Source organism: Lactuca virosa, chromosome 5 (assembly GCF_052849685.1).
Source record: "Lactuca virosa cultivar CGN04683 chromosome 5, Lactuca_virosa_CGN04683_v6, whole genome shotgun sequence".
NCBI classification, from domain to species: Eukaryota; Viridiplantae; Streptophyta; class Magnoliopsida; order Asterales; family Asteraceae; genus Lactuca; species Lactuca virosa.
Window position 1 is genome coordinate 210,931,871 of NC_136430.1, and position 7,605 is coordinate 210,939,475.

The following is a 7,605-nucleotide window of genomic DNA, read 5'->3' on the forward strand; positions in this document are numbered from 1 at the left end:
TCTATCTGTATGTTATGTTCTCTCTGTATGGTATTGACTCACGTATGAACTGACTCATTGTATGTTTCACTGTTCTAGTAATAGTATTAGTATCTCCCTAAACTATACATATTATAGCTTACTAGTAATGTTGTTTGACTGTATGAACATGTGTGTTTACCATTGCTACCCAAAGGTATTGAATAGAAAGAAGTAACCTTTTATATCTACACACATATACATGATATATGACTCGGATTCAAACGACCTTCAGACAAACAACCGATACCCTAAGTCCACAACCAAACAAGGAACAGGAGGTAAGGTGAGCTATCAGTCCTAAGTCCTTTAAATCCTACTTATATAACTATATCTATATATATACACATTTAACAGAATATAAGTTTAAAATAGTTTAATAAAAGTATTTGACATGTAAAAGAGTTTAATAAAACAGTTTAAAGTAGTTTGTTTGAAAACACAGTTTGAAAAGTAAGAAATTCACTTGTTTGGTAGTTATTAATCACATGTGATTGATATAATAACTATAATAGTTCAACTTGTATCCCCCCATAAAAGCATTTAAAATCATTTAAAAGATTGATTATGGGGTTATGAACTCACCTGTAGTGAGTAACTCGAATGAAAGATCGATATAGGATTGTTGGGTGTCAATTGGAGTCTTGAGCACAAACGAATCCTATTTAACATATAATTACACATATATGAATATATTCCATGTATATAACCACTAAAAGTGATAGGGACACGCCTTAGGGACATACAAACACTTAGAATTAAGTGTTACCAACACCTATGGTTGCACATAAGGGGTGTATAGCCCTATATTTGAGTGTAAGGCCACAAAATCATGGGTTTATGTGTGTGCGGTGAGGGTGTGCGGCCAGGATGTGTGTGCGGCCGTACACTCCCTATGAAATGTGCCAAAATGTATTTTAAGGCTTTAGGACTCATCTAGGAAGGTTTCTTACTTCATGCTTTAGCCTTCTATGGAGTTCATTGTCCTTTTTGGACCTAAAAAGGGTGTGTGCGTCTACACATGGTGTGTGCGGCCGCACACCCTTTATGAAGATTATAAAATTATGTTTTTCTAGTATATCATCAAGTCTTCTTAGCATATAACAAGTTATGATAAGTATATACACGTTATAGAGGCTTGAAAGGGTGATTAAGGTCCAAAACTAGTGTGTGTTCTTGGTGTTCTTGACTAAAAATGGATGTTTTAATGGATCAAAGCAAAGGGTTTTGCTAGCTAGGGTCGTGTATCAACAAATCAAAAGGAAGAATTTCTTACTTTTATGAAGATCAAGATGAAAATTTGGATGATACTTGAGAGGATTTCGAGTTCTAGTCTTGAAGAAGTGAAAAAGTGTTCAAAAATGACAAGTGTTGAATATATATAGGAGAGTGTGCGGTTGGGATGGGTGTGTGGCCGCACACTCTTGTGTGTGGCCGTACACACAAGTGTGTGGTCGTACACACAAGTGTGTGGCCGCACACTCCATATGTTGGAGTGTTTGGTTCATTTTCAAGGTGTTACACTCACAAAACTCATCCCATGACTCATACCTTGATTATACTAGGTTTTAAACACTCTAATTGACTCTAAATAGTGCTAGAAAATAGCAAAAACGAGTCTAACCTTCATTGATTTGAATAAGTGTATAAGATAAAAATTTCGGATTGTCACAGTAACCGATTCCCAATTATTCCTCCCAATTCAAGCCTCTCAAAAGAACTATTGACATGGAAGCTTGAATTAGGGAAACACGTATTTTTTTCTCCTTTATTCAGCTACTTCTTTCAAACCTCAGCACATATAACCTGTACATGTAAATAAATATATAAGTGTTTTGTAGATTGATTATTACCTACTGTTATCAATTAGAGTGTTAAATTGATAGAAATAGCATTATACTTTCATATATTTGTTTATTATAGCATTCCACTTTCATTTCTTCCTATTATAATGTTAGAATCGAGTAGATTTGTAGGATTCAAATGAGAACTCATATATATACACATATATAAAGAAAGAGAGATGAGGGCAAAGTAAATAATCAGTAAACCTTTATACATATAACATCAACTATAAAAAATGTACCTGGATAAGAGATTCAGCTCCTTGATTACATATATCAAAAATCCATCCCCAAACATGATCCGTACCTAGTGAACAATCACACAGCCTGAAATTTCCTAATGTACCTTCAACTGATATAGAAGCAGGGTGAACCTGTACATATAATAAAGTGTTTAGATATGTACCAAAATAGTGCAAAAAAAAAAAGAAGATAAAGAGAAGGATGGTAGTTCCTAACCTTAAGACCCAACATGAAGCTTTCTTGCATAATCGTTGCAAGTTGAGATCCATCCTCCTTGTTAAGATATACAATGACACTGTCAATATTCATTGCCATGGAAAATACAGTTCAAGATTTCCCATGTCCCAATAAACCCTTGACTTTTGCTTGCTCATTTTCATCAGCTTTTGCTAGCTCATTTTCTTCAGCTTTGTCTTTTTGCACTGATGTTGCATCCTCTTCCTCTGATAGAGCAACTTCAAAAAATATAAACCCTTGACCACTTGTCCCACTACTTGTAGTGCCCATATCAATGCCCAAATCAATTAAAGCAACAATAGTAGGGCGGTGGCAGAAAAATTCAAATCTTGACATGCTGATACTCATCTATAAATTTATAAAAGAACAAATAAAAATTTAATAATCATCAGAGTATGTTGACGTATATTACATTCACAGATCAAAACTCTGTTGACTTATATTACAACAATCACAAACTACATGCAGAAAAAGTGATCATCTTTTTAATTTACAAACCTTTCCTCCAGCAGCAAGAATCTCAAGAAACAGAGTCTCAACAACTTCATGCCCCTCGGTCTCCATCTGTAAGGTTGAACAATCTTTTTCATTTATTTATATTTTCTAGAATATGACTACTAATAACTAGGCGTATTCACAAATATTTGAATCCGAGATCCAAAATTATTCACAATTTTTGGATATGTATTCGCGTGATGATTTTACAAAATTTCCAATATAGATTAAACAATGTTATGTTCATTATCTGGTAGTTAATACTAGCAATAATCAGACATTTCTTGTCAAGTTTTTGGAATTTTTTGACACATAAGTAAAATCTAAAAACAGTTATCTCAATTCCAAATCCCTGTACTTTTTTCAAGTTTGCAAAACTAAGAAGAAAATATGCCGTGGCACTTGGCTTTGGCTTTCACTTCATAAAGAAAAAAAAGAAAAAGAGAAAGATTGCTAAAAATACTCAACAAGGTTAAAATCCAACCATATAAACTCGCCCGGGTGTTTATCTTCGTTATTCTGAACTGAAAATGGTTTCTTCTTGTTCTTCTTAATATATGGTCTTCACTCAAACAAGACCCCTCTGTTTAAAAACCTCAAGTATAGCAGCTCCAATCTTTGCTGGTGATTCCACCACTGTCACACCTGCTTCCCTCAGGGTTCTGATTTTTTCTTGTGTTGTACCCTTTCCACCTGATACTATGGCTGCCAATTCAAACCAACATTAATTATTAAGTTAATCAATAATCATCCCACACACCAAAAAAACTAACTTTATTTATGGTTGTTGCAAGGGCATTCTCGTCTTTTACACAGATGAGAGATGCCCATGTCCCATTTTTATTAGGTGGGACAAAGAATTGTATTTTCCTTGTCCAATCCAAACCAAACACAGTACAGCTTGTTCACACATGTCATGTCACAGTTGGCAAAGAAATACCTCCAGCATGGCCCATGCGTCGCCCAGGTGGAGTAGCAAGTCCAGCAATAAACCCAACGATAAATTAAATTGTCAGTCCCACTTTCCTGTTTCCAAATTCAAAATAATTGGAATTATGAGAAACTTATATTACTTTCATAGAAATAAGTAGAGATATATTATTCTTCTGATATTAGATGTCTTCTAACCTTTGTGAGGGTTACAACATCTTCTTCTGTAGTACCTCCTATCTCACCAATCAGAATGATACCTGAAATGCAAACGGAATTAAGTTTTAGAATGTTGTAACCAAATAAATTTGAAATTATAAGACAAAATAAATTAAATTATTATACAATTTACTTAAAAGGTAGAACGCTTGATGTAAATTCTGTTTGACATAAATATAACTAAGTGAGACATTAAAATACATGTTTATTACCCATGCTACATAATCATACCTCTCCTAGGATTTCTATAGACAGCAATATTCTTGTCAACTGCAACCCTATAGATCTCAGCAAAAAACCGTTTAGTACAGTTAGGTGAGAAATACCCTACTACCAACTGTATTAGATGTATCCCGAATGCTATTGCTTGTGGATGGTCCTATAGGTTTGGTGTCAAGTAATGGAAGTTGGTGATCAGGCCTACAGGATCTAAGGAACTTTTCCCTTCCACACTCACACTGTACATGGAAAAAATATTCTATCACTTTCATTATTTCATATACAAACACCTTATACATAGGAGAAAAGGGTGTAAGAAACAAACACCTTGTTTATTTATTTATAGTTGTTAAAAAAGAAAAGTTTGTAGCAACATACCTTACAGTTCTATAAGTATCTTTAACAGTCTCAACAAAGTAACATGTGCATCAAATTGCATAATTGGACTAAGAACTTTTCTCATAGTAAGGACCAAATGCAAGAAAGAGAAAGTCATACGTTCCCCTGATGGTGATTTCTCTACTTCATTCCATAGCGTACGTCCAACAAGATACATATGAACCTGATGAAATTAAAATTTTGGGGAAAAGAAAAAAATAAAGATAAAAGACATAAAAATTTGATTCAAGTTAATTATATTCCATTAAAAATATGCTAATAACCTAATATTGAATTCTTAAAGATCGATACCTTTGTAGAAGAGTGATTAGAAGATCTGAAAACCTGAAGAATCTGTTTGTTATAACATGATGAAAAATACGTGAGGAATTTAGGGTTTCCTTGGTTACTCCCTTCACATCCTCGACAATCTTCATCTGGTTGACTAGGGGTGGTCGATTAGGGGTGGTCGAACTGGTAGCTCTGATTGACGAAGAGATCTCAATCATCATGGCGTGGTGGAGGAGTAGTAGTTCCCGATCGACACTACAATCGAGGGGCGTTGCAATCGCCAATCGACTCAGTGTGAGGATGTCGATGACACACAAATACTATTTTTCATAAGTCGTAAAAATGATAGGTGCATTCTTCATGTTTCTTTTCTTTTCGTCTCTGTCTCAGAGGGAGACTAGGGCATGAAATTTCTTGATCTTCAGAGTGACACTAGAACATAGATCTGATGAGACGATTAACAAGTAAGGCGGGAGTAGCGGACCAGTGAAGAGGGAGAAGGAGGGAGAAGGGAGAATCGATTGGAAGATGAAAGATAGAAAGAAGGTAGAAAAGAAGAAGGCGGGTTTTCAAAAATTTGGGGATTTCATTTTCCCCCGTATCTACTAAATGCGCGTTCATTAAAATTATAAAGCGACACTTACAGAGGACGCGCATTTAAGATACAGCGCCCTCCGTGTTTCTATTTTTTTATTACGACACTAATTTAAGGGGACGCAATAATGCGTGACCTAAATCTTTAAATTTTTTAAAGAGATGACACTTTTTTAATGTCACTCTCTTTTGCGTAACATAAATCAGTGAGTGTCGTGGTTTGCGTGTCGTAAAAGGGTCTTTTTCTTGTAGTGATTCAACACCACCGGTACTAGCCGGAGTGGAACAATTGTGCATTCCACTCAAAGTGATGCTCCAGTGCGCTCTAGAGAGTGCTCGTATAAGGACTTCACCAACTGCAAGCCCATGACCTTTAACGGGACTGGAGGAATCATTGCCCTCTCACAATGGTTTGAAAAGACTGAGTCAATCTTCGAGATCTGCTCCTGTCCGGAAGAGAGCAAAGTTAAATTTGTTGCCTGCACCTTCGCGGATAGAACCCTGATATGGTGGAATAGCCATGTCAAGTCACTAACCCTAATAGTGGCTAATGATATGGGTTGGGAAGCTCTGAAGGAGCTCATGATTGAGGAGTACTGATCGAGGAGTGAGGTTCAGAAACTTGAACAAGAACTCTGGAGCCTAACCATGAAGGGGTCCGACATAGTTGCCTACACCGCCAGGTTCAGCGATCTAGTGACTCTATGTCCGGGAATGGTCCCTACTGAGGGAAAGAAAGTCGAGAGGTATATCTCGGGGCTGGTGCCCCCATTCCAGGGGAATGTCTTAGCTTCAAACCCCACTACCTTCGAGAGTGCCAAGCGATTGGCACAGCGGCTCATTGATCACGGAGTCCGTACACTGACAACTACAACAACCCTTGCCATCCAAGAACCATCAAAAGCCACCGACAACAAGCAGAAGTTTTGGGAAACCAAGAAACAACCACTTTATGCTTGATCTTCAAGAGTTTACGTCCGTAAACCTTTCATTGGGCCGTAAACCCTTCATAAGATCATATGTGGCCGTGAACCCTTCAACCGATGGCCGTAAACTCCTTGGCCGTAAACACTTCATGTATAGCCGTGAACACTCTTCTATCATGAACACATCCTTGTGTGGCCGTAAACACCCTTTCATACAATCATATATGATTGTAACACTTCATTCCAAGTGTTTCCTAGCACCTAAGGTTGTTCCCTTACATGATTAGTTGTTATATACACTAATTATATACATATATGTGTCATTATATGCTTAATAGGATCCGTTTGTGCTCGAGACTTCACTTGGCATACTTAGCATCCTATATCGATCTTACATTCGAATCACTCACTACAGGTGATTTCATACCCCTAAACTTATCTTTTAAATGATTTTAAATGCTTTTATGGGGGGGGGGGGAATACAAGTAGAAAACAATATAGTTATAGTATCAATCACATGTGATTTATAACTATCAAACAAGAGGATTTCTTATACTTCAAAACTATGTTATCAAACAAACTGTTTCAAATCATTTTATAAACTGACATCAATCATCAATAACCATTCAAATGGTTAAAACTATTTTATATGATAAACTCTTTCTCGTTTTACAAAACTCTTTTAAACTTATATATTGTCAAAATCATGTCTATATAGATATAGTTATATAAATAAGGTTGAAAAGGCTTACGACTGATAACTCGCTTTATTTCCTAATCCTTGTTTGGTTGTGGACTTAGGGTATCGGTTGTTTGTCCGAGTGTCGTTTAAATCTTAGTTATATATTATGTATATGTATGTAGATATAAAAGTTCTTCCAATCAGTTCAATACATTTGGGTAGCAAAGGTGTACAAACATGATCAGTCATTCAAACAACAGTACTAGTAAACGATAATAGGTATAGTGTAGAGGATTACTACTCACTATTTCTAGAACAATGAAACTTACAAGAGTCAATTCATACATGAGTCAGTTCAAACATACTATACACTCGAACATAAGGAACATACTATACACTAGAATAGAAGGAACATACTACACTAATACAAGAACAATATAACATTAATGTGAGCCACTACTTCATGGCATGGCAATATACTACTGTGTCACGGTTTGTTACCAGAGTCTCCTGGAGGGAGAGCGTGAAT

At 36.0% G+C, this 7,605-nt stretch overlaps 1 long non-coding RNA gene across 1 annotated transcript; it reads right to left on the reverse strand.

The window, feature by feature from the left end:
• Positions 1–1,707: 1,707 nt before the first annotated feature.
• LOC145114874 (uncharacterized) lies at positions 1,708–2,394 on the reverse strand. Its single transcript, XR_013711300.1, has 3 exons — positions 2,322–2,394; positions 2,105–2,236; positions 1,708–1,824 (listed from the first exon to the last, which is right to left on the reverse strand). It is a non-coding gene; the product is annotated as an uncharacterized LOC145114874 (long non-coding RNA).
• Positions 2,395–7,605: the final 5,211 nt, after the last annotated feature.